This window comes from Pelodiscus sinensis, chromosome 5 (genome assembly GCF_049634645.1).
Source record: "Pelodiscus sinensis isolate JC-2024 chromosome 5, ASM4963464v1, whole genome shotgun sequence".
NCBI classification, from domain to species: domain Eukaryota; kingdom Metazoa; phylum Chordata; order Testudines; family Trionychidae; genus Pelodiscus; species Pelodiscus sinensis.
In genome coordinates, this window is record NC_134715.1 from 40,041,599 (window position 1) to 40,069,557 (window position 27,959).

The 27,959-nt window shown below is 42.7% G+C and overlaps 1 long non-coding RNA gene across 7 annotated transcripts in view; it reads right to left on the reverse strand.

Moving 5' to 3' along the window:
• LOC112547230 (uncharacterized) overlaps positions 1–27,959 on the reverse strand; it is a 218,742-nt gene that overhangs the window by 35,106 nt on the left and 155,677 nt on the right. For 6 of the 7 annotated variants that reach the window (XR_012904117.1, XR_012904120.1, XR_012904115.1 and 3 more), the window contains one exon: positions 8,116–8,232. The exons of the other annotated variant lie outside the window; for it this stretch is intronic. This is a non-coding gene — a long non-coding RNA (uncharacterized LOC112547230). The remainder of the gene's footprint in view (positions 1–8,115; positions 8,233–27,959) is intronic. 7 annotated transcript variants of the gene reach the window in all.

Below are 27,959 nucleotides of genomic sequence, written 5' to 3' on the forward strand. Positions count from 1 at the left end.
CTGGAACACTGTTCCGGAAAAGGGCCAGTGTAGACAGCCCAGTAGTCTTTTCCGGAAAAAAGCCCCGATTGCGAAAATGGCGATCGGGGCTCTTTACCAGAAAAGCGCGTCTACATTGGCCACGGACACTTTTCCGGAAAAAGGGCTTTTCCAGAAAAGCAGCCTGCCAATGTAGAATTCCGTTTTAAGCATTTCTGGAAATTCATGCCAGTGTAGACACAGCCCATGAGTTTAGTCAGCTCTCTTTTCTAATAAGAATATTGGAACAATAATAAACATAGAAAAGAATGACAGATAAAAATAAACAGATGTGTATTTTTAACCATTCTGATGCCTGCTCTTTTTATGTGTACACCTGACATCCACATGTTTGTTGCGTTTTTTGTTTGTTTGCAAATTTGGGTAGCTGTATCATTAACCATTTCATTTCTTCTTGTAAATAAAGTGTGGTGCAAAAATGCCAAGTAACACTTCTATATGGTGGCCATTTTTCTGAAAATTTATCCTGTACTGTTGAAATGAAGCATACTTATTTCCATATAAGAACGTTCTCTCACATACGGACGCTGCTAGAACTGAAGCTATTAGTTTAATAAAATTTAATACTGGAAAGGTTTTGGTTATTGCAGTTAGGCATAAGTAATCAAATCTATTAAAGATTATATGAATTTAGAGGAAGTTTTGCAAATTATTTTATAGAATAGAACATGAAGATTCATTGAAAACCATAGTTAAAGACCATATGCTGTACTAACCAGGGGTTTTTGACCCATCTTACAGACAACTATGACATTGGTTGATTCCTCTCTACCTTCCACAAACTTGAAGGTATTGAAAGCTGGGAGGTTTTTCAACGCTAAATTCAAATTCAACACTATATCCAACATTTGTTAAAGAACCTAAAAATCCACAAAAAGCAGTACAGGCAGTCCCCGAGTTATGCGGATCCGACTTATGTCGGATCCGCAGATACGAACGGGGATTTTCTTGCCCCGGAGGACTGGAGCGGCGGGACACCTGGTCCCGCCGCCCGCCTCCTCCGGGGTGAGAAAAGCTGCTCCCCGTCTCCCTGGTCTGCTGCGGGAGCCAGCAGACCAGGGAGATGGGGACCAAAGTGGCCCAGGACCCGGGGCCGGACCCACGGCAGCTTCCAGATCATCTGGAAGCGCCGCGGGTCCGGCCCCGGGTCCTGCGCCGCTTTGCTCAGCGTCTCTCTGGTCTGCAGACCAGGGAGACGCTGAACAAAGCCGCGCAGGACCCGGGGCCGGACCCCCGGTGCTTCCAGCTGATCTGGAAGTGGCCGCGGGTCCGGCCCCGGGTCCTCCACCACTTTGCTCAGCGTCTCCCTGGTCTGCAGACCAGGGAGACGCTGAGCAAAGCGGCGCAGGACCCGGGCCGGACCGCGGCGCTTCCAGCTGATCTGGAAGCGCAGCGGGTCCGGCCCGGGTCCTCCGCCGCTTTGCTCTGCGTCTCTCTGGTCTGCTGGGGGGGACGCAGCTAGTGCCCCCCTCAGCAGACCAGGGAGATGTGGAGCAAAGCCCGGGGTCTGTGGTAGAGCAGGTGGGGCGCTGCCGGTTGGTCCCACAGCACCGCTCCTTGGCGCAACTGGACCAACCCGGCAGCACCCCAGCTACTCTGCCCCAGGAGTCCTGATTCAGCCGCTGCTGATCAGTTTCAGCAGTGGCTGAATCAGGACGCCTGGGGCAGAGCAGCTGGGGTGCTGCTGGGTTGATCCAGTAGCGCCGAGGAGCGGCCGCGCTACTGGACCAACCCAGCAGCACCCGAGCTGCTCTGCCCCAGGCGTCCCCAAGTTAGCCGCTGCTGAAACTGACCAGCGGCTGACTACAGGAAGCCCGAGGCAGAGTTGCTCTGCCCCGGGCTTCCTGGAATCAGCTGCTGATCAGTTTCAGCAGCAGCTGACTTGGGGACGCCTGGGGTTCTTAAGTTGAATCTGTATGTAAGTCAGAACTGGTGTCCAGATTCAGCGGCTGAATCTGGATGCCAGTTCCGACTTATATACAGATTCAACTTAAGAACAAACCTACAGTCCCTATCTTGTATGTAACCCGGGGACTGCCTGTAGTTCCAGGTAGATTTTTTTCTCTCCTCCCCCTAAGTGATTCAGCTGTAGTTTTCACTGCTAGTCCTATGGTTTCACTGTTCCTCTTTTGAAGAAATTTTTGGACTCTCAGGATATATCCACTGTCTCTATCATATTAAGCAGCTAGAGATCTAAGCTCTCCTACAGGCTGCACTGCCACTTGGATACTACTCAAAGGCTAACTAAAACCTACTTTATAACTCATCTTTTTTCTTTTATTTATTACATCGCTACAGTAATACAATGACTGTAAAGTACAAAAAAAAGGAAAAATAGGCCAATATTTTGAAAGACAGTTTATGTGTAAAAGGATGGGATTTTGAAAATAAATGTTCATTTATAAAGAAAGAAGGGAAATCCATTTTAAAGTTCATTAGTCCTTCTTTGGGTAGGCTACTTTCAGTCCAGACAATGCAGACATTGTTTTACTTTCAGCAGAGATATCTGGATGTACAATAGTATAATATATGAAGTTTTCTGACTGCACACGTCATCTAGCCAGCTGAATACACAGACAGGCAAATGCGTCCAAAAAGCACAGTTCATCCTGCCAGGCACTAAGAGACCTTATCTCCTGTTAACTGCAATGGGAGTTGAGAGCAGACAGCCTGTTACAGGAGATGATCAGCCCTTCATGGGGTTGGGCCTCGGAAGGTAGTGTTGCTCAGATTTCCAACTCCTCATTTTATTGCAGGTGTTCAGTTCAATTGAAGATTCCTAGGCTACGTCTAGACTGGCATGATTTTCCGCAAACGCTTTTAACAGAAAAGTTTTTTTGTTAAACGCATTTGCGGAAAAGAGCATCTAGATTGGCACGGATGCTTTTCCGCAAAAGCACTTTTTGCAGAAAAGCATTAGTGCTAATCTAGACGTGGTTTTGCGCAAGAAAGCCCCGATCACCATTTTTGCCATTGGGGCTTTTTTGCGCAAAACAATACCGCGTTGTCTCCACTGGCCCTCTTGCACAAAAGCATTTGCGCAAGAGGGCTTTTGCCTGAACAGGAGCAGCGTAGCATTTCCACAAGAACACTGACAATCTTACATGAGATCGTCAGTGTTCTTGCGGAAATTCGAGTGGCCAGTGTAGACAGCTGGCAAGTTTTTCCACAAAAGGAAAAACTTGCCAGTCTAGACGCAGCCCTATTGTATACAGGAATTGTCATATTGCAATAGATCCTGTCTCCAAAGGCAATGGAAGAGATAGAAGTCCCATCCAGAAGTACACAAAGCCATTGGTACAGATGAATGTGTTTTAATATTAGGGTTGAAAGAAAAAGTCTTTAAATAATTAACCAACATTTCAGAATACATAACATTTGAGTTTTCTGCTTCCTACAGTGTCCAAAATTATAAAATTGTATATTATACATGCACCAGAGAGGATATGTATGAAGTATTAGTGAGCAAGGAATCTGTATCTTGTTCAAGGACTAATGTAATATCATTTCAGTCAAATTACAAAAGCCCAAACAGCCTTCAAGGTCTCCATCCATAATAGCATAAAACCAAGTGAACTGACAGAATCATAAAAGGGAAGGAAAATGCCTACTTTTTCTCCCTGAATACCTTGACCAGAGTCTAGTCACATAACAGTGAGAATAAGTTCCTTATCTCAACAAGAGAGTGCATAGTATCCAATCAATTTCACAGCAGTTTGCTTTGCAGGTTTTGGTGCATACAGCTTGTTGGAATGTTCAGATATGGCCCAATGTTCTGATTATGCATTTAACATACTCAGCAAAGATTAGGGATGTTTGGCTTATTTACTCATTTAGAATTGGGGTGTCAAACATCTCTCGGATATTAAGGAAGACTTACAGAAAGGCTATTTAAATAGCAATTGTTCAAGGAAACATTATTTGATAGCAAGCCAAAGATCCACTCTACAAATACCCCAAGTTGATATGTTTAAGTGAAAATAGGTAGCTAAGTAAGGTATGTGAAGTAAGAAAAATGGCATGAGACCAAATAAAAAAGATCCTTTCAACAAAGAAGACTAACTGTGTACAACTATTCCAGATGTTCCCTAAGATGAAACAAAACACAGTAATTGTTTCCAGATTGAGGATATAAGATGAAAATGCTGGAAAAAAAATGCCAAAGGCACTGAATATATATGAAACCTGTAGGCTCAAGGTTAGGGTAATTGCCTAAGGGAGCAAAGAGCCTCTGAAGCATTGATCATTTATCAGGTACCTGTAAAACAAGAAAAGAATAAAGAATATTCATGAGCCAAATGGAAATGGGAATGTCCAGTAATCGAACATATGGAAGAATTACTAAAATTACTGCCTGGACTTACTTTTACCTCCAAGAAGAGAACAGTATCCTGAGAAGCATTTAACTGCCCTGTGACTTAGGGAACCAAAGGTTTGGTATTTGATTACAAGATGCAGTAAGGTCACATTTTTCACCACTATAATAATAAGAGCCCACAGTTACAGCAGTTGAGTGAGTGGGAATTCACGGGAATGCAGGGGCAAGATTAGAAAGGCAAAGGCACAAAATGAGATCAAACTAGCTACAGGCATAAAGGGAAACAAGAAGACCTTTTATAAATACATTAAAAGCAAGAGGAAGACCAAGGACAGGGTAGGCCCACTGCTCAGTGAGGAGGGAGAAGCAGTAACAGGAAACTTGGAAATGGCGGAGATGCTCAATGACTTCTTTGTTTCGGTCTTCACCGAGAAGTCTGGAGGTATGCCTAACATAGTGAATACAAGCAGAGAGAGGGTAAGTTTAGAAGATAGGATACACAAAGAACAAGTTAAAAATCACTTAGGAAAGTTAGATGTCAGCAAGTCACCAGGTCCTGATGAAATGCATCCCAGGATACTCAAGGAGCTGATAGAGGAGGTAGCTGAGCCTTTAGCTATGATCTTTGAAAAATCATGGACAACAGGGGAGATTCCAGAAGACTGGAAAAGGGCAAATATTGTGCCCATCTATAAAAAGGGGAATAAGAACAACCCAGGAAACTACAGACCGGTCAGTTTAACGTCTGTCTCAGGGAAGATAATGGAGCAGGTAATTAAGGAAATCATATGCAAACACTTGGAAGGTAATAAAGTGATAGGGAATAGCCAGCATGGGTTTGAGAAGAACAAATCATGCCAAACTAATCTGATAGCTTTCTTTGATAGGATAACGAGCCTTGTGGATAAGGGAGAAGCGGTGGATGTCATATACCTAGACTTTAGTAAGGCATTTGATACGGTCTCGCATGAGATTCTTATTGATAAACTAGGCAAATATAACTTAGATAGGGCCACGATAAGGTGGGTGCATAATTGGCTGGATAACCATAGTCAGAGAGTTGTTGTTAACGGTGCTAAATCCTGCTGGAAAGGGATAACAAGTGGAGTTCCGCAAGGGTCTGTTTTGGGACCCGTACTGTTCAATATCTTCATCAATGATGTAGATATTGGGATAGAGAGTACGCTTATTAAGTTTGCAGATGATACCAAACTGGGAGTGGTTGCAACTTATTTGGAGGATAGAGACATAATTCAAAATGACCTTAGCAAGTTAGAGAAATGGTCAGAGGTAAACAGGATGAAGTTTAATAAAGAGAAATGCAAAGTGCTCCACTTAGGAAGGAACAATCAGTTCCATACATACAAGATGGGAAGCGACTGTCTAGGAAGGAGCATGGCGGAAAGGGATCTAGGGGTCATAGTGGACCACAAGTTGAATATGAGTCAACAGTGTGATGCTGTTGCAAAAAAAGCAAATATGATTCTAGGTTGTATCAACAGGTGTGTTGTAAGCAAAACTCGTGAAGTCATTCTGCCGCTCTACTCTGCACTAGTTAGGCCTCAGCTGGAGTACTGTGTCCAGTTCTGGGCACCACATTTCAAGAAAGATGTGGAGAAATTGGAAAGTGTACAGAGCAGAGCGACGAGAATGATTAAAGGTCTAGAGAACATGACCTATGAAGCCAGGCTTCATGAACTGGGCTTGTTTAGTTTGGAAAAAAGAAGATTAAGGGGGGACATGATAGCGGTTTTCAAATATCTAAAAGGGTGTCACAAGGAGGAAGGACAAGGAGTAATGGGCTTAAAGTGCAGCAAGGGAGGTTTAGATTGGACATTAGGAATAAATTCCTAACTGTCAGGGTGGTCAAATAGTGGAATAAATTGCCAAGGGAGGTGGTGGAATCTTCCTCTCTGGAGATATTTAAGAACAGGTTAGATAGACATCAGTCAGGGATGGTGTAGACGGAGCTTGGTCCTGCCTTGAGGGTGGGGGGGCTGGACTCGATGACCTCTCGCGGTCCCTTCCAGTCCTATGATTCTATGATTCTATGAGTTCTTGTGATATTTTGATATCATTGTCTGTAAGTCTGACTTCTTGCTCTGGACACCTAAAACTGTGAGTTAGTGTGTTACCACTATGTCTCAGCAGGGCTATGTCTAGACTGCAAGCCTCTTTCAAAAGAGGCTTTTTTGAAATGTACTTTCGAAAAAGCCCCTTTCAAAAGAGAGCGTCTAGACTGCACGCGGAACTTTCGAAAAAGCAAGCCGCTTTTTAGAAAGAAAGCAGCAAGTGAGTCTGGATGCTCTCTTTCTAAAAAGCCCTGTTTGCTTTCAAAAACGCCTTTTTTCGAAAGAGCACTTTCGGAAAAAGGCATTCTTCTTCATGCAATGAGGTTTACCGCCGTCGAAAGAAAAGCCGCGTTCTTTCGATTTAATTTCGAAAGAACGCGGCTGCAGTCTAGACGCAGGTGACGTTTTTTCGAAAAAAGGCTACTTTTTTTGAAAAACCCCTGAGTCTGGACACAGCCCAGGAGTAAACTGTGCTGCTGCTAACCTATTTGTCAGTGCCCTGGCATGCCTGCTTGTCTGTCTTGCCATCTAACTCGTCAGGACTATCTTAGTCCAAACTTAGTCCAAACAGAGAATCCTCTTTTCCAAGTTTCCCAAGGAAGTCATAGAGCTGGAAGAGACCTCAGGAGGTCATCAATTGCAGCCCCGGAGCTCCGAGCAATCATAATGCTCTCTTACATACAATGCAACTCATCCTCCTTTTCTCCCCTGCCTGTTCTTCCTGAACAGTTTATACCCTTTCATGACAGTCCTCCAGTCATGTGAGTCATCCCACCAAGTCTCCGTTATTCCAAACAAATCATAGTTCTTTGGCTGGGCCAGGGCTTCTAATTCTTCTTGTTTGTTTCCAAGGCTTCTTGCATTGGTGTACAAACACCTTAGATAACCAGTTGATCGTTCTACCTTCTCTATCCAAATCAGGGTTCCTCCCTTGTTGCTTGTTCTTCCTTGTGTTTCTTTCTGATATTCGACTTCTTCACTTACTTCAGGGCTTTGGTCTCTGTCCCCCAACAAACCTAATTTAAAGCCCTCCTCACTAGGTTTGCAAGCCTGCCCGCAACAATGATCTTTTCTCTCTTGGTTAGGTGGATCCCATCTCTTCCTAACATTCCCTGTGCCCAGAAGAAAGTCCTATGGTCAAAGAAACCAAAGCCCTCTCTCCGACACCACCTGCATAACCACGCTTTTACTTCCTCAATTCAACTATCCCTATCTGGACCTTTTCCTTCAACATGGAGGATGGATGAGACCACCACTTGCACTTCAAATTCCTTGATCCTTCTTCCCAGCACTACATAATCTGCTGTGGCCCGCTCAAAGTAATTCTTGACTGTATCATTAGTTCCTACATGGAGAAGCAGGAAAGGGTAGTGATCCAAAGGTTTAATCACTTTTGGAAGACTCTTGGTCACATTCTGAATGTGAGCTACCGGTAGGCAGTACACTTTTCAAGATTGCAGGTCTGGATGGCAGATGGATGACTCAGTCCCTCTTAGGAGGAAGTCCCCAACCACCACCACCCATCTTCTTCTTTTAGGGGTGGTGGTCAAAACCCCCAACCCTAGGACTATGCATCCCATGCTTTCTGGTAGATGGTGTTCCCTTCTGATTTCTTCCCTGAGAGGTACCTGCCAAAGTATTCTCCACTGCAGTGCCTGTGGAGAAAGCCTGAAAGCAGTTACTTACCTCTACAGGAATGGGGGATATCTGGGTTGGCCTTATTCTTCTTCTTCTAGAGGTTACATGCTGCCAATTTTCTTCCTTGTCCTGTACTGCCCTCACTGGCTCTTCAGTCTGCTGTGCCTGCAGGATTAAATGATACTTTCTATCGAGGAAGTCTTCATCCTCTCTGATGGAACATAGGGTCGATACTTGGGCCTCAAGTCCTCTAATTTTTTCTTCCAAAATGGCAACCAGCTTGCACTTAGTGCAGATGAAATCCCTTCTTTCTTCCAGGAGGAAGACAAACATGGCACATGCTGTGCAAGTAACAACAGCAGACCTATCACCATCCACACCTGCCTTCCTTCTGAGAGATTCCTCAGATGTTATTAAATGCCTCCTTGAAGGGGAGGAGTGTAGTGAAAAGATTTTTAAAAATGGCTAGTGTATCTTGCTCCCTTCCCACGCCCTCTCCAAACTTCCTGTTAGCAGTCCCTGCTCACAAGCTCCCTAGTCGTTGACTCGCTCCTTTATAAAGTCCTGGACTGCCTGATAGCCCGTCCCCCGATTAAGGCTCAACCAATGAGCAGAGGCTTCAAGATTTCAAACCCTAATTAGAAGCTCACAGTTTCCATCTGCCAGCCACAGAACATACTCCTTGAGGGAAGGGAGGGGAAGAGGAGAGGGGAAAAAAATCTTCATTGGACACTCACAGAAGTTATTAAGTTCACTGCATCCAAAGATGACAAAAGTCTATTACAGTGGTCCCCAACCTTTTCAGGTTGGCGGGCGCCAGGGGGCGTGGCCGTTTGCCCGCCGGGCGCCAGGGGGCGGGGACACTTGCCCACCCGGGGGCGGCCCCCCCATAGCTACGGGGCTGGGGCTGGGCCCCCCCCCATAGCCGCGCGCCCGGGGAAGGCGCCCCCCGTAAGCGCCGCGCACCCGGGGCCGGCGCTCCCCCCGTAAGCACCGCGGGGCCAAGACCGGGGCTGGGGCCGGGGCCGGGGCCGGGGCCGGGGCACGCGCGGCGCCCCCGGGGGTGGGGCCAAGGCCGGCGCCAGAGCCGGCAAGGGCACGCGCGGTGTTCCTGGGGGCAGGGCCAAGGCCGGCACCAGAGCCGGCAAGGGCACGCGCGGTGCTCCCGGGGGCGGGGCCAAGGCCGGCACCGGAGCTGGCAAGGGTATGCGCGGCGCCCCCGGGGCTGGGACCGGCCATGCGCCCGGGGCTGGCACCTGCCAGCCCAGATTGCTCCGTGGGCGCATGTAAAGAGCCCGGCGGGCGCCATGGCGCCCGCGGGCACCAGGTTGGGGACCATGGGTCTATTAGATTAGCTGAAGATTTCAGCTTCACTTCAATATAACAGCACTGAGGTGTTTTTATTATAAAACTAATACGTTTGTTAACAAGGAACATACGTTTGGGTGATTTCAAGTAAAAGAGGCATTGAAAGGTTACAAACACACTTTCTAGTGCCTAAAACTTAACATCAGCAAGCTACAATCTTTGTCTAAGCAGAGATTTCACCTATAGTCAGTTCCCAATAGCTATAGCTCTCTCGGTTGAAGGCTCTAGCTTTCTCAGATTTCAAGAGCTCTGCCCTCCTAAGTCCCTCAGTTGATGGATGCCAAAAGAGCTTTATGTTTCTGCTTATATTTCTCAAGGTCTATCTGCTTCAAGAACCGGGAAAGCTTTGTGCGGGAACAGCCTCCACCACCATCATGATCATTAACTTTTCATTTCTTCTACTTACTAGCTTGAGGGCTTTGTCTACCTTCTATGTAAATGTACTTCCATTGTTCCTGGTCTTGTCTTTCTCAGTTTATGTTGGAGACATATGCCCAACTTTTAAAATGTGTTTCCAGCACACATCTATACTCTTTTGTATGCTGTCCATGTGTATATAGTGCAGTATCAATAACCGGCATGTTTGCATGTAGTACCTTACCTTTTAATGACAATTAGTGTGTCAGGGTTGATGAGAGTAATAGTATAATGTGTCCTTTGCCAGCTGGCTCTGAAGGCCTCTGTGGGACACAGTGTCTACAGGTTGGACCTCCCTAGTCTGGCATCTTTGGGTCCTGACAGGCCCCAAACAAGGGAGCTTGCCAGACCAGGGGAGGTCAGGGTACCCTTCTGGTGACCCCAGCGGCTGCCAGCAGGACTGTGCTCCCATTTCCAAGCATTTGGGCTGGCCAGGCTGTGTTCCCAACTTCTGGCCCCCGATGGCTGCCAAGCTGGCTCTGCTGCCAATCCCCCAGTGATTGCTTACTGGACTCCGCTGCTGGCCTCAGGGGCTGCCACACTCCCAGCCAACAGCTACTGAGGCTTTCTGGCCTAGGGCTCTCTGGTCCAGCAACATTCAGAGAGGTTCATCCTGTAGTATCCTGTGTATTTGTTCTGCTGGCAAGTTCTGACTAAAACAAGTGAATAGTATTGTCCCATTCTACAGATAGGAAGCTGGCATTATAAATCATGTTAGGGCTTCTGAACCATTATGGAAGACAGAACACTTTGGAACTTCTGACTGCACTCCAGTGGTAAATAGCAGCAAGCCCTGTATAGGAAGCCTGTGAAAATGGCAAGGGGAAATGGGTGCAGTTGCCTTCAATGGGTATTACACTGATCAACTTCAGCTGAAAATCTGACTCAAGTCCAGGTAATTCACTGATGGAAATGAATCTTTTTTCTTCTTTAATCCAAAAGTAGTCTCTCCTGACAACAATAATTGGGTTGGGTGGGGCAGAGGCAGGCAAAGGGACTTCAGCATTACTATTAAAATGTAGGTAAATCTTTAATCAGCTCAATAAGAGCTGCCAGATGCCAACTAAGGAGGCATGACTTGCAATGGGTTTCAACAGTGCTTCTGTGGATGACTTGAAATGAAGATAACACCACAATAAGTTACTAAATACAATTTTTTCTGCCTTCTGCAATGCCTGTTCAGTGGTCATTTGATTAATTCTAAGGATTAATTCTTATTAATTTTTCTTGCTACACCTTTTTCTTCTGGTCCCTTGATCTGAGCGTGAAACCAATATAAAGTCCTTTAATATTCCTTACACTCAGGGTGAGTCTAGACTACATCCCTCTGTCGGCAGAGGGATGTAAATGAAGCACTTTGAAAGTGCAACCACAGTCTAGACGCGGTTCTTTCGAAAACAGGGTGCTTTTTTGAAAGGTCCTGTAAACCTCATTTTTTGAGGTTTTTGAGGTTTATAGGATCTTTCGAAAAAGAGCCCCTTTTTCAAAAGTACAGCGTCTAGACTGTGGTTTCAATTTTGAAATAGTGCTTTTTTGAAAGAGCGCCATTACGTGATTATGCAAATGAAGCATGGGATAGTTAAATCCCCGCTTCATTTGCACTTTTGAAGTGCTTCATTTACATCCTTCTTCCAACAGAGAGATATAATCTAGACACACTACAAGTCTCTCTGAGCTAAATTTTGCCCTCAGTCATACCAATGTAATTGCATTTACTTCCAAATTTAGAAATCTTGGTTCCACTGATGTCAAAGGGAACATTCCCATTAACTTCAATGAGGCCAGGATTGTGTCACTAGGGCTATGTCTAGACTGCAGGCGGATCTTTCGAAAGAAAAATCCGCTTTTTCGAAAGAGAGCACCCAGCGAGTCTGGATGCTCTCTTTCGAAGACGGCCTCTTTACATTGAAGAACGCCTTCCTTCGAAAGAAGAACTTTCGAAGGAAGGCGTTCTTCCTCGTGAAACGAGGTTTACCGCCATCGAAAGAAAAGCCGCGTTCTTTCGAAATAATTTCGAAAGAACGCGGCTTGAGTCTGGACGCAGGGGAAGTTTTTTCGGGAAAAGGCTACTTTTCCCGAAAAAACCCCTGAGTCTGGACACGGCCTAGGAGAGTATAAAATAAATGCTAGGCCTGTATTTTGGAAAGCAGAAACTCTGGTAAGAACCTTGGTCAGTGTGGCTTAAACATGAGCATCCAGGGCAATGATCTGGCAAAGAAGGTCAATGCAATTGTTGGACATAAAAACAGGTGTATTGCCAGAAAGAACAGGGAGATGGCACTACCTTTGTATACAGCATTAGTCAGATCATTAATGGTCTTTTATGTCCAGTAGAAAGATACCCACTGACTTCTATTGAAAAGGGAGTTTATACCATTACATCTGCATTTCCTTCTTTAAATTCACTGCATCTTACAGGGGAGCAAAACAAATACCAAGTGTGTCTCATTTTAGAAAGATTTGGAGAGGAAACATCTGGATTTTTCTGCAGTGATTTGCACAATGAAAGTGAAAATGTGAATATAATTAATCACAACTACTAGTGACCTACTTTTGATCCATTATTCCCTGTAGCTGAGATTTCTGACAAGTGATAAAATTGGCCTCAGTTTGATTTAACTTGTACTACTTTTGCATTACTTTAACTCCTTTGACTTTATGGGTGACTTCTGCTTTACACCAGTTTAAGTGAGAGCAAAATCATATCCTGAAGCCTATTTATATTTCCAGAAAAGTAATAAGCAGGATCATTATTTAGTCCATGCTCCTCACCATAGTGTGTGAGCACCTTAGGTGTTCTTCATTTTCTAAGTGAAACTTTTAGGAAATGTGAGCATTTATTACCAAAACATAAAATAAGCTAGTAGTTTGAATGTAGTTTCAATTAGAGCTACTGGGAGAAAATTCTATTACCAAGATATATTATACTAGCAGGGGTTGTGTGCAAGAATAGTATGTAAAAAACTGTCTCTGTGGTGGAGACAGAAGGAAAAGAGATATGTTGGAGGAATGAGAAAAATGTGGGTGGATATATGAAATTATTTATCTATCTAATTATTACATAGTTTCATTTCATTTAGCCAGTGAAATTAATTACCCTATTTTAAAATAATTAAGTAGTTATTGTCACTAAACCAGGAGTTAAAATGAAACCTACACACTCAAATGTCAAATGCTGACATTGATTCACTGTCTAAATATGAGTTAAAAGCCCAGTGAGGGTTTCCAATAGCCCCATTTCCAAACTGGTTAACATGAAACAATGTAGCAAAGATACTTAATGGAAGTCATTCTTCTCCCTTTACTCTCTGCAGAAGTCATTATCAACACTCCTCCTTCCATTCTTTTTCAGAGTCCCAAAGTGGATTCAGATTTGCTTTCTGAAAAGTATTTCAGTAGTGCCTCACAGCTACAGAAGAGTAAAAACAAAAGAAATCTATGGTAGCCCAAAGCAAAGAGGACGCTTTGAAGATAAGGTTGGAAAAGTTTTCTAAGAAATATCAGCTATTGCTAGTTACCTAGGTTTTATAATTTTATTATAATTATTAGGACTTCTGAAAGAATTTCATCTGCATCAATTACAATAACGTTCACTTAAACTAAAGCGTGGGTAAATTTTTCAAAAGGTTCTGAGTGACTTGAGATACTAAGTCCCATTTTCAAAGGGCCTTAGACAGTTAGGTGCATAATTAAGAAACATTGCAAACAGTAGGATTTTGAAAAGCAACTATGCATGAGTTCCCATTAGTTAATTGTTTTCAATGAAAGGAAGTATTTCCTAAAGGTTAGGGCACTAGACTGGGATTCAGAAGACCTGGATTGTATTCCTGGTTGTTCTACTGGTCTGAAGTCTAAAACTTGGGCAAGTCACTTCACCTCTCTGTGCTTCAATTTCCCTATCCCTAGTAAGGTGTTAAAGATACTACAATATTTTGTAAAGAGACCTGCTCATTAATTGTGGTGTTTGAGGGCTTGCCATTATTATTAAGAAGTTATTATTTGTCAACAGTTCCCACAAACTCATACCAGAATTGCCACAGTCTCCACTTACGCCTCACGTTATGGAGAGTTGCTGTGCATCAGGTACCACTATGAAACTTGGAGAAATGTTAAGCCTTTTTCATGGGGATTATTTATTATTGCTTTATAGTGTATTATTATTAATAATATGTATTATTATTTATTAGGCAGATCTTAAATATTGCCATATCCTTATCACAAACTATTCTATGTCTATTCTCTGAACTACTTCAGAAAAAAAAAAGTGTCTTCCCACTCAATCATAGCACGGGATTTTGTTAAGACAACCTAATGGTTGTCTTGTTGACATAAAAATGTACAAAACTTCTGTTTTAATTTTATTCCATGTACTATCATTTTAATCAAAATAAACGATTTATCAAATGGGGCCCAGATGTGCTATCTCAGTAAAAACAAATACTGATAGTACATGTACTGACCTCTAACAAATTTGTCACTTGATCATTGTTTATGAAAAATCACCCCTTTCTGTCTTGGCTTTCCTATGTACCACCTAACCACATATTCAGTCTTAACTTTGCCATTCTTCCATCACTGATCCCTTCTCTATCTCCTCAGCAGTGACTTACATTTATATTAATCTTTAGCTCAACTGCCTGTCATAAAAATCAAAGAAACACAGGCTGAAGGGGTCCTTGAGAGCTCAACTTTCCCTTCTGCACATAGGGAAGACCATGTACAGCTAGACCATTCTTGACAGGTATTTGTCTAACCTCATCTTATAGAATCCCCATCACTGGACATTTTTTTAGTCTTCCTTGGAAGTTCTTAACTTCTAGTGCTTAAATAGCTTTATAGTTATTTTTTTCTAATATTAACCCTAAATTTCCCTTGCCACTACACATGCCAATTACTACTTGTTCCACCTTCAGTGGATATGGAGAACAATTGATCATCAGGTTCTGTCTTTATAACAGTCCTTTTCATATATGAAGATTTGTCAGGTCCCCTCCGTTTTCTTTTCTCAAAACTAAACATGCTCAATATTTTTTACCTTTACTCAAAGGACAGATTTTTTAAACCTTTCGGCTGCGTCTAGATTGGCATGATTTTCCAGAAATGCTTTTCAGAACAGAGCGTCTAGATTGGCACGGACGCTTTTCCCCAAAACCACTTTTTGCCATTTTCGTGATCAGGGCTTTTTTGCGGAAAACAAATCTGAGCTGTCTACACTGGCCCTTTTGCGCAATAGCTTTGCGCAAAAGGGACTTTTGCCTGAACGGGGGCAGAATAGTATTTCCTCAAGAAGCACTGATTTCTTTCAGTAGGAAGTCAGGGTATGTCTACACTACCCTCCTAGTTCGAGCTAGGAGGGTAATGTAGGCATACCACACTTGCAAATGAAGCCCGGAATTTGAATTTCCCGGGCTTCATTTGCATAAGCGGGGCTCCACCATTTTTAAATTCCTGCTCGTTCGAACCCTGTGCCGCCCGGCTACACGCGGCACGAACTAAGTAGTTCGAACTAGGCTTCCTAGTTCGAACTACCGTTACTCCTCATTCCACGAGGAGAGCGGCCATCCTGGCCACCAAAGGCCACATGCAATCCCAGGAGCAGGTTTGCGTGAAAATCAAGGTGGACCGGCAAGACCCCTAACCCTGAGCCCTGAGCTTCCTCTCCCGCTTCTTCCCGTTGCTTCCCCTTTTCAGCTTCCTCCTCCCAGGTTTTCCCCTCCACTCTCCCACCCTCTTCCGCCTCCTTTCCCCAGTCTCACCAGCGTTCCTCCGTGCCGCACGGCTACTTGTGGAATGAGGAGTAATGGTAGTTCGAACTAGGAAGCCTAGTTCAAACTACCTAGTTCATGCCCCGTGTAGCCGCGCTGTACGGGGTTCGAACGAGCGGGGTTTTAAAAATGGCGGCGCCCCGCTTATGCAAATGAAGCCCGGGAAATTCAAATCCCGGGCTTCATTTGCAAGTGCGGTATGCCTACATTACCCTCCTAGTTCGAACTAGGAGGGTAGTGTAGACATACCCTTCGGTGCCATAGGACTCCTTGCACTTTTGCAGATTCAGACTAACACGGCTACCCCTCTGATACTCATAGTTCATAGTGTTGTCATCTTCAGCTCTGTGCTTCAGTTTTCCACCTGAAAACATTTAGAATGGGATCTTAATAATTGATCATTGCATGATATTGTACATTAATTTTATTTCCAAAAACTATCCTGAATCTTTTATTCTCAAGAGCAATCCCTATTGCAACAAGAGGCAGAACCCTAAGATAATGCTCATGAACAAAGGGAGATTCTACCGGAAAATGCTAATGAAAATGTTTGTGCTACTACTATATTTCTAAATGTGCAGTTTGACTATACAGTCATTCTCTTAAAAAACTGCATTAACTTCATTAGTTCTTTCAGCAATATACAGTAGTCTTCACTGCACTGGAATGTAATGATATAATTGGCTGAAGACTCTGGAGGATTCTGTGGTCTGTCACTCTTGATGTGCCTCTCTAGCTGATGGCATTTCTCTCTCCCCTTCTCCCCTCTGTTCGGGACATAACAGTTCTCAGTTGATTAGACAGCTGAAGATAAAATACCAGATAAGAAAAATGTAATAAACTGTTTCTCCCCAGATAGAAATATATAATTTTAAAAAAAGGCCACTTTGGCCAGCTAAAAGACACCAAATTCTATACCCATATCATTGGTTGAGATAGTTACATTTTCTATATCATTATTTCTCAACCTTTTTTATACCAGCTTGATGCATTCCTAAACTACGTCAGAGAGATCTTAGAGATCAGTGCAGATCCTTGGACCACTCAAGGAGAAATGTTGCTTTACATGGTATTTGTTTACCCTTGTGTTTGTAATAAAAACTATTCCGGCCCTAACTGGCAGTGTGTTTAAACACTAAAACCTAAATCAAAGTTAAAAGTCTTAAGCAGTTAAATGGCATCTATTACTCTACCATCTATGTGCTTCAGAATCTTTAATGTACTTATTCTTATAACATGTTGAGAGGCAGTGAATTTATATTGTCCCCGGTTTACAGAGGGAGAGCAGAAAGTAAGTGAATTGATGTCATTATAAAGAAAATATTTGCCAGAATAAGGACTTGAGGGCAGGTCCCCCCACTGCCCCTGGCTGCTCCCCTAACTATTTAACCTCTTCCCCACAAGCTTTTCTTCCTCATGCTAGTCAGGTATCCTCTGCCATTCTGCAGTAAAGACATTGGTATTGAGCCACATTACCTCACTTGGAGGTCCAAAAAAAGTCTGCCACTGTGCTCTTTCAGAGAATGCAGCATATATATTTCACCCGGGAAGCCCCGGCCAAACTAGCCTTAACCTAACAATTTTCATCGCCTGGGCACCTTAAACTACAGTAAATTCAGAATAGCTCACCTGACTTCTGTGAAATTACTCTGGATTTTCATTTGCATAACTAAGATCATGTTCTGGCCCCTTATTTCCTTTAGCAATCCAATTTGTATTATACTTATCGGTTTTTCCTATTCTATTTTTATATAGCATGTTCAGTGAGGTATCTTTCCACAGTCAATGGTCCACTGAGTCAAAGAGCAGAATTTTGACTTGTGCTGCTGCTTCTCTATCATTCTCCTCACAGATCCTAAACACAGCCTGTTAAACGGAGTAAATGACAGTTCCAAAATTTCTTCTCACGCTAATCCTCAAATTGAGACCATGTTGGTGGCTAAGGAAAATGGCAGGCCAAACAGCCAAGAAAGAGGTTTTACAATTTCCAGATTCAATTGTAAAGATAGTCCATAGTTGTTAGTACTCCTATCCATATGTTATTTTCTTAAAGCAGAGTGGTAATATGTTTTAGAGCTGGGCCATAAAATAGGCTAAGAATAATTTGCTTGGCTACCACAGGTTTCCTAACACAAGTGTCCTCTGCTTCTTCAGTTCCTAGAGAAAGTAAAAACTTGGGATCAAGACAAGGAATTTTGTGATCGGTCCTACCCAGGGTATGTCTGCACTACAGCATTTTTCCGGAAAAACAATACTTGAGGCCACATTGCCATTGAGTTCTTTCAACAGAAAGTTGAAAGAACAGAGGGGTATTTCCGACAATGGTTAACCTCTTTCTATAAGGAAGAAGCCTTTTTCCAAAAAAGCTTTTTCAGAAAAAGGCATGTGTGGATGTGCAAAAGGGAGTTCTTTTGAAAGAAGAGGCCTCTAGGAAATAACACAGGTGCTCCAGTGGCCACTCCATCCATACTAATCACAACTTAAATGTGAGATAGCATCCAATCAATGTGGAAGCTATCTTTCAAAAAAGCACATTGCTTTTTTATTGAGCTTCTGCTGTGTGGACACTCTCTTTAGAAACAAGCTTTTCTGGAAGATCCTTTCTAGAAAAACATCTTCTGAAAGAAACTTGCAGTCTAGACGTAGCCCCATTCATCTTATAGATATACTGAAGATTTTTAAGCTTCCTAGCAACTACAGTGGTAGCTACTGGTGCAGCCAAACAAACATTGCTTTGGGACTACAGATTGGCAGTGGCAATTGATGCAGGAAAAATAAATGTTGACAGAGACTAGAGTGAGGCAGCCCTATTTAAATATTGCAGACTTTTCCATTCCCCCTTTCAGGGCATTTGGGCTGTCTGCGAGTACCCAGTTGTGGAGACATCCTGCTCTAATAGAAGTTTCCTACTCCTGTGTCTTGAGAGTATTGACAAGGGCAGCCTTGTCCCCAGCAAGCACTATGGCCATGAATGTAATGGACTCCTGGAGCTGCCCAAACCTTTCTTTCTAAAATCCAAGTACATTGGAAGTAGCTTGCTCTAGTCACACTTGCACTTTAAATAAGTGCAGTCGGGTATGTCTAGACTACATGCCTCTGTCGCCAGAGGCATGTAGATTAGGCTACCAGACATAGGAAAATGAAGCGGCGATTTAAATAATCGCCGCTTCATTTAAATTTACATGACTGCCGCACTGAGCCGACAAACAGCTGATCAGCTGTTTGTCGGCTCAGCGCGATAGTCTGGATGCGCGGGTGGCGACATCAAAGGTATTTGTCGACCACCCAGGTAAACCGTTTGTTGGCTCAGCGCGATAGTCTGGACGCGCGGGTGGCGACATCAAAGGTATTAGTTGACCACCCAGGTATGCCTCCTGGGATGAGGTTTACCTGGGTGGTCAACAAATACCTTTGATGTCGCCACCCGCGCATCCAGACTATCGCGCTGAGCCGACAAACAGCTGATCAGCTGTTTGTCGGCTCAGTGCGGCAGCCATGTAAATTTAAATGAAGCGGCGATTATTTAAATCACCGCTTCATTTTCCTATGTCTGGTAGCCTAATCTACATGCCTCTAGCGACAGAGGCATGTAGTCTAGACGTACCCATGATCTATTGGAATATTTTAAGATTTTGGCAGATTACCAAATAAGGCAGACTAGGCATGGTGATTTTCGAGCACAATTTATAACATCTTAGATTTATTCATGATTATTATCTGTAACACACTGTGTCTATAATGATGATAATAACTTTCCATTGTTCTTCTGAGTAACTGTAGAAGCTTCATGCTTCTCTCAAACAAAGGTGGAAAATAATGTCTCTCTTCTTTCATGCTGTTTCCAAATTTCTTTTTTCCCCTTTCTTTTCATTTAAAAAACTGTGAGTACCAGTTACACTATAAAGAACTAAATATGAATTAAAAGTCCATATCCTTTTATATCTGATCTTACATATTTTACTAAAATGCTCCTCATCTCTTCACTGCCCCCACACTTTTCACTTCAGTTTATTTCCCCATAAAAAATAATCTGGCATTAGCTATGAAGAAACTATAAACTGTTTAGTGAAACAATGTGCCAAAGACAGTTTAGATTATAAAAATAAATTCAGGGTTTTATGAGGAATTACCTCCACTTTCAAGTAGTATCTTTGATTCCAGATTAACTATAGTTCAAAAATCTCTGATGAGAATGACATCAGCTACTAATCAAAGCTCCACATACAATGTATGAAGAACAATGAAATAATCATTTCTGCCATGCTGGGCCTGGTGGTTTTCAGTCCTCTAATAAATACACTTAAGTTATATTATGTTACCTACAAAGATGACTAATTACTTAATTTTAAAATAGTCACCTTGAGCAAAACATATGGTGATTACTAGATTTTTTTTCAATTCATCCTTATAAATATACCGTATATACTCGAGTATAAGTCGACCCGAATATAAGCCGAGGCACCTAATTTTACCCCAAAAAACTGGGAAAAAGTATTGACTCGAGTATAAGCCTAGGGTAGGAAATGAGGCAGCTACTGGTAAATGTGAAAAATGAAGATAGATACCGGGTCTAGCCCCGGAAGTCGGGGCAAAAGCTGCTCCGGTGCCCCTGGTCTGCTGGAGACCGTCTCCAGCAAACCAGGGGCACCGGGCGGGTTCCCGCGCTTCTGAGGCTTTGCCAGAGCAAAGCCTCAGAGGCGCGGGACCCCCCCGCGGCTGCGGCTTCAGTCCGGGAGCCTGTGGTCTGCTGGGGACCGTCCCCAGCAGACCACAGGCTCCCAGATTGAAGCGGCAGCAGCGGCGGTTCCCCGCGCCTCTGAGGCTTTGCTCTGGCAAAGCCTCAGAGGCGCGGGACCCCCCCGCGGCTGCGGCTTCAGTCCGGGAGCCTGTGGTCTGCTGGGGACTGTCCCCAGCAGACCACAGGCTCCCAGATTGAAGCCGCAGCCGCGGGGGGGGGGGGGGTCCCGCGCCTCTGAGGCTTTGCCCGCCTCAGTTCTCGAGATGCTGACTCGAGTATAAGCCGAGGGGGGCATTTTTCAGCACAAAAACTGTGCTGAAAAACTCGGCTTATACTCGAGTATATACGGTAATACTATTATAAATTTAGAACATTTAACGCAACTCAAATATGTCTTTCATCAGCATTAATGACCATAAGGAAATGGGTATAGCAGTGGTTACATTATGGACACATTACTTGTTACAGTATATACTGAGGACCTAAAAAGACCCTTCAAGTGAAGGGTGTAACACAAATCTTTGCGAGGAGATTGGATTTCAGCTGGTTATTTTAAGCAAAAAAGCAGAGACATCATGACAGAGCAAGAATATTTGTGTCTTACATGTAAAAAATGAGCGATCTGTATTCCAAAGGAGGCAAACATTCTACCCCACTTCCATTGGGTACATTTCATTTGGCGGGGTTCATTAGGTAAGACAAGAGCAATGGTGCTTTCCGTATCAAAATCAGGAAGGAACAAATAAATAGGAAGATCTGACACACTTAGAATTTTTGTGCTGGCGCATACTGCTAATATAAATCTTAAAATTATCAACTTAGAAACCTTTAACCTACAAAGTGAAAGTGAGAGGATGGAAACTCAGTCTGGCTCCTTTAAATGAAACAAGAGGAGGAGAAGCTCAGTAATCATTACAAAGCCCATCTTAAAACAAACAAATCACAGTTTTATACATACAATGGCCTTCGTCTCCCCCACACTTTTCCTTCAACCATATTAATAGCTGGGCGTATTACCATGGTATGAGTGCCTTACAAGTTCTAAATGTAAGCACAAAGGATCATTGTGTCTTTTCTTCTACCCCCACTACCCCCACTCACTCCAAACAAATCATCAAAACATTTATGTTAGAACAATCAAAACTCATAGTATCCAGCATGTAAAGGCCTTAGGTGTGTACAGGTTGGCATTACTGGAAGGTTGTGCTTGGCCAGTTAAGAAAGACATAGGGCAGCAACTAGAACCCCCAAATGGTGAAACTTAGCCCGGAGTACAAGGTCTCTGGTGACAATAGAATAGTGGTAAAGCACATCTTTCAAACAGCACCTAGGACAGACTACAAACTCAGACTCCCATTTGGGGAAACAATAGCCTCACTAGGTCAGCAGATAATTTCAGGAAGCTCTTACTTTATACTTTATATTATAATGGGCTCCTCCATCCCATTATAACCTGGAATAGACTGAGGACTCTTACTTTATATTTAGGTTTATATGTAGCAGGAGTCTGGAATCTAAAGAGGCTTTACAGTGACAAAAAACCCTCTTCTCTCCCTTCCATCCACTTGCAATTCCCCCAATTAATGTTCTTTGGTGTTTACTCTTATTTCATTTCTGTCTTTGCTTAAGTTTTGTTTGGCAAGGCAAAAACTCCAGTTCAATTCATTCTTAGCTTCATTCTATGCTTCTCATCATATAATCTTGTGGAGGAAGCATTCTGGGGTGCTAGGAACAGAAGAGGGTATGACCAGGGCATCAGCAACTGGTGTGTGACCTAAGTAGTGATATCACAAGCTGTTATAGCTCAGAGCAACTCTGAGGGGTGTGAGCAGATAGTGCTTTCTGGACAAGAAGTGTGTCTGGGGAGTCTACTAATACTAACCGGAGAATCTCCAATCAGTGATAGGAGTTAAAGACATTCCCCAGTGTGAGAAACAGAGGGGGCAGTAGTGAAAACACTGCCTTCTTTTCGGGCAGGATTCTGCCCTGGCGTTCAGGAAGTTTTGTCAGCAGTCAGGCATAAGTTACTGGCCACTTCATGATTAGGATTAAATGAGAATTGCCCTCTTTTTGAAAATCTGTCCTGGCAATTGTAAGAGATATATCAGCAATACACAACTAATGATGTCTCATAAACTTATCAACCAAACCATCTTTCTTACATAGATGATCTAATGCGGCTCTTTCATCTCTATTTTCCATTTCATATCTTAGCTCAGGGGTGGAAAACCTGTGGCCCCTGGCTTGCCTTGGCCCAGCCTCTGAGGCTTGGAGCTCCTCCACCCCAGCATTAGGTGAGCCTGCCCTAGCACTCCAGACCACTAGCCCACCATGGGGCTGGAGTCCACAAAATCTAGCCTGGGGGTGAGCAGCCCCTGACCCAATAAAAGGTTCCCTACCCCTGGCTTAGCTAGTCCCAAATTGTTCCCTGTTGAGTTTCTAGAGGTGTGTCCAGTGCTGTTTAATGACTCAAGCACCAGAGCGTCGATTACTTTCCTCTGGAGATTCTTTTATGGTTAAAGAGCTCACACTGTTAAGAAATGCCTGACATTCAGACTAAAATTTCTCTGTGTTCATTCTTCCGTTATTATACTCATACATGGCATGGGTCAAATTCTCTACAGTTACATCATGCAGCCATCCTAAAGCTCATGGGGTTGCTGGTGGATGTAACCATGAAAAAACTCTGTCTTCATACTTTATTCTTTTTTTAAAAAATTACACCATTTCCTCTTAGAAGTAGCAGTTTTATTTTCATGATATGTAGAGAGCAAATAAAAAAAAGGTATAAACTGGTGAGAACTTTCCTTCATAGGAAAGTCTGTCTTTCTACCTTAGCCAGAAATGTCACTTCAGAGGGTCATAAAAAATAAATAAAAAGGTCAGAGACCACTGGGTTTTTACAAAGAAAGAAAAAATAGGATAAGGAGAAGTATAAATAGCTGATGATGTCATTTTCCAGTAAACAATTTACGGGCATAGGGCAGCCTGTGCAACTTTTTTCTGTTGTAATAAGGGTATTTCTGGCTTAAGGCAGTTGTGTTTTGGCTCTTTGATTCAATTATACCCAACCATAAACAACAACACTAACAAGAATTCATTGTTAATGTGTAAATTCTTTGGCCCCCAATGCAGCCTTCATGCATGGAGTGTTCCATATTTACACCTTCTTAAGTTCTGAATGGCCCTTTAAGGATAAGGAATGCTGTTGCTGCTGAAGCTCCATGCAACATGCTGCTTTGGGATTCATAAATATACCTTCAAACGTTGCCAGTTGCAAGGCTGCATTGGGAATATTTTCCTTTACTAGCTCTTCATATAATCCTTTTTAAGAATGACCCAGCTCATTCCAAACGCGAATTGCCAGTGCAATTTCCACTTAAGGGTAAATCTTGATAGCTTTCATCATTGATCAAAATGTATAATGCAGGCCCATAAAAGGGTAGTGCTGTATGTAACACTAGACAGAGATGTATATGATTCAGAGTATATATCTTCAAATGTGAAATACAATCTGAATTGGAAAATATATACCATATGAAAAACAGATGAAGCTTTTCTGACTTCCACTGATTGGCCCTTCAATTAATTTTCTCTTTAGCTCTGCCAGAATTACTTGTGACATTTTATTCACTGGCACAGTGACAACAGGTCATTTCCAGTAACCCATAGCTAACCTCTTCCAAAGAGGTTTAGGAAATACTTTTTTTTTTCCTATGGGAAAGTGTGAGGTCATTTTAAAGGTTGCCCAGAAAAGGGAGGGTTAAAATTCCATAGAGTAAATCTCTTGAAAAATTACATAATCCAGAACAAAGGAAATCAAGTTTGGTTTACAGGAATCACACTATTAGAGCAAGTTGCATGAACAAAATTTTTTTTTTTTAAAGTCTGATCACTCAGTTAAATGTTTTATTGTCTTTTTTTTAATTCACCGGCTTCTGCTGGGAGGCAGCACTGAGTAGCTGGAGCACACAAACATAATAATTAAATCCAGTTAAGCCTAGAAGAATAAAACTGATTCTTAAGTTCTATAAGATGTACCTTGACCTCCTGCCAAGTCTCAAGCTAACAGGGAGAGCTGAGAAAATAATCATTGTACCGGTGAACTCTTCTCAGATCATATCTCAAAAATAATTCTTAATCCTGCAGTCTGTTTACATTTGTTCTATTCATGAATAACATTCTTCTCCAGCGAGATGCTAACAAATATTAAATCCTTCACCCCTTCTTGTTCTGGGATTCCCTATGCATTTAAACATGTCACTGCTGTACATACAGTGATCCTGACATTTTTCTATTCTGCAAAGGAGTTCCTGCTCTTTCAGCTAGTTCTAGACTACAAGGTTTTGTTGGGGAAAGCTACTCAAAATGCACACCACATTTTTCTGATTGTTTTGTCGGAAAAGGCTTTTCTGACATTTGGCCCGTCTAGACTGGGCCAAATGTCAGAAAAATCCCCTTTTGGAAGCCCCCTTCTTCCTTGTGGAAGAAGGAATATAGCGGCTTCCAAAAGAGCACATTTGCACTTCCATAAAAAAAGCAGACGTGCAAACGTGTTCCCTGGATGTGACGGGGTATCCCAACCCCCCCCCTCCACAGTGTAGACATAGCTACTAGGCAAACAAAGCAGAAAGATTCATTTGAGAGCTCTCACTGTCTCTCTCTCTGGTATTACTATCTCTAATGATTCCACATTAAAGACAGAGAGCCAAATATTGCTCTCAAATACACTCATGTTAATTCGAAGTATAGACCAGTAATTTAGTTTTATTTATGTCTCCATTTTACATTCATGCAGTGGAGCTTCTATTAGAGCAGGCATGTCCAAAGTCCAGCCCATGGGCCAATTGCGGCCCGTGTTCCGATTTAATATGGCCCCCGTTTCCTCCCCCTCTCCTGGCTCCCCGGCGCTCTTCTGAACTGGCGCGCCGAGTGCGCCGCTTCCGGCCGCGCCACCGCCGCCCATGGCCTCCGCGGTCCTAGAGCCTGCCCTGTAGGGCACGTCCGCAGCCCCACTCCCCCGCTCGGCTGCGGGTTTGCCCTGCCCCCGGGCCGCTGTGAGGCCGGCGTGCCCTGCACTCTCCGCCCGCCTCCGATCCTGCGGGCCCTCCGCCTTGGGGCTGAGAGTGCGGGGATGGCCCTCACGCATGTTCACTTCTTCAAATCTGGCCCTCTTTGAAAAAAGTTTGGACACCCCTGTATTAGAGCAACTCATTGAAGAGCCAGGTGCAAGCTATCATAGCTCTTGCCCCACTATATGTTAATTACATTAATTGAGACTCTATTACACCTCAATAGAGTGAGAAAATATATCTTCCTGTATCTGAGCAAGTATAAGGAGATTAAGTGTAAAAGGGATGGGAGTGCAAGGAATTTGATTTCTCTCACCTTATACATCATGTATGAATCTGGTCCTAAGTCCAATGAAGTGCTTATTTTTACCAGTATAAAGGAAACTAGACTGTCCCAAAGGGCTTAATTCTACTCTGATTTCCTGCAGTCCCTGTGATGTTAAGCTACCAGTACGCAATGTAAGATAAAGTCAGCACAGAATTTTAGCTAAAGTAACTTCCCAAGCTGTGTTCAGTCAAATGCACACTGTTTTACTCCAGTCTTTATTAGAGACTTTGTGGGGTTTCATAATTTCTTAATTTTATTGAATCCACATCAAATTTTCTTGATTTGCATTTATTTTTTAGTTCTACTACTGTAAACTCGACGTAGGCTCCCTGAGACATTCTGTTTCTTTTAGTTTTTTCTTCCAATGCTGTTTCATTGGTAATAAAGATGCAGATTAAATTATTCCATCACTAACAGTCATACATCTCAATGAGGAATGAACATATAAATGTCATTAAAACAAGTCACTACCCATTTGAACTGATGTTCTGGGATAGAGTTTAAATGGCAGTGAAACCCAGAGATGTAATTGTTAAGGAAATTTCTTATTATCATTGCAAAGACAAATGGCTTTACTAGCAGACAGAATGAAAGGTGAATAAAAGGATTGTGTCTGAACAGGTAAATAACATAAGTAGTAGAACAAAAGGACTATATAAAATGAAAAGGGTTGCATAAAAGGTTTTGTATGTCCTATAAGGACATATGTATCCTTTTTTAATCCCTTATTTTAGAAGACAAGACCTGGAGTCAGGGGGATGCTGGGAGGAAGTCACATTGGAAATAACCCAGGATATCCTGCTTCTCCAAAAAGAGAATCAGAAAGTAATTTAGGTATTAATTAATATATAATTAACGTGTTTCTACTTTGAACTATGACTAAAAATAGCATTGTGGACATCTGCCACTGCTGCTGTACCAGGACGAAGATTATATAGTGATTAGACAGGAACACGGTCTTTTGGCATGTCTGTTAGTTTCTCTTTGCCTCAATTTTCTACCTGCAAAATAAGCACAATAAAACTTTCTTATTTAACAAATGTGTTGTGCTGAACCATCTAGAAACACTCATGAAACTTGAAAAGAAATTGGTCTATTTATATGCACAGAAAAAAATCTCTTGTGGGCATACATTTATGAATTAGAAGAAAAAAATGTTATAGAATCATAGAATCTATGATTCTAAAAATGTTATAGAATCATAGAATAATAGGACTGGAAGGGACCTCAAGAGGTCATCGAGTCCAGCCCCCCCGCCCTCAAGGCAGGACCAAGCTCCGTCTACACCATCCCTGACAGATGTCTATCTAACCTGTTCTTAAATATCTCCAGAGAAGGGGATTCCACCACCTCCCTTGGCAATTTATTCCAATATTTGACCACCCTGACAGTTAGGAATTTTTTCCTAATGTCCAATCTAAACCTCCCCTGCTGCACTTTAAGCCCATTACTCCTTGTCCTGTCCTCAGAAACCAAGAGGAACAAATTTTCTCCTTCCTCCTTGTGACACCCTTTTAGATATTTGAAAACCGCTATCATGTCCCCCCTTAATCTTCTTTTTTCCAAACTAAACAAGCCCAGTTCATGAAGCCTGGCTTCATAGGTCATGTTCTCTAAACCTTTAATCATTCTTGTCGCTCTTCTCTGTACCCTTTCCAATTTCTCCACATCTTTCTTGAAATGTGGCGCCCAGAACTGGACACAGTACTCCAGCTGAGGCCTAACTAGTGCAGAGTAGAGTGGCAGAATGACTTCACGAGTTTTGCTTACAACACACCTGTTGATACAACCTAGAATCATATTTGCTTTTTTTGCAACAGCATCACACTGTTGACTCATATTCAACTTGTGGTCCACTATGACCCCTATGTTATGTTACTTCAGTACTCCACTAGGCCCAGATTTTCTCAAGCTATCATCTATTTTAATAACTGTCTTGTGGGCACAATTTCCGACCCACAAAAGGTGGCTCTCTTCAACTTCTAAGTACCTAGGGTCCTATCTGAGAGTGCAAAATTTTGTGGGTACAATTTAATATCCATAATTCCTTGTAATGTATATTCCTTGTGGATGTAAAAACAGAGGCTTAGTTAAGGCCAATAGAATTTTGGCTTTTATGATTTGATTCGGATCTTAGATATAATCCTTTATGGTAACCAAAATTAAAATTAATTCCTTTAGTAGACAAGTAACTGGTATATCAC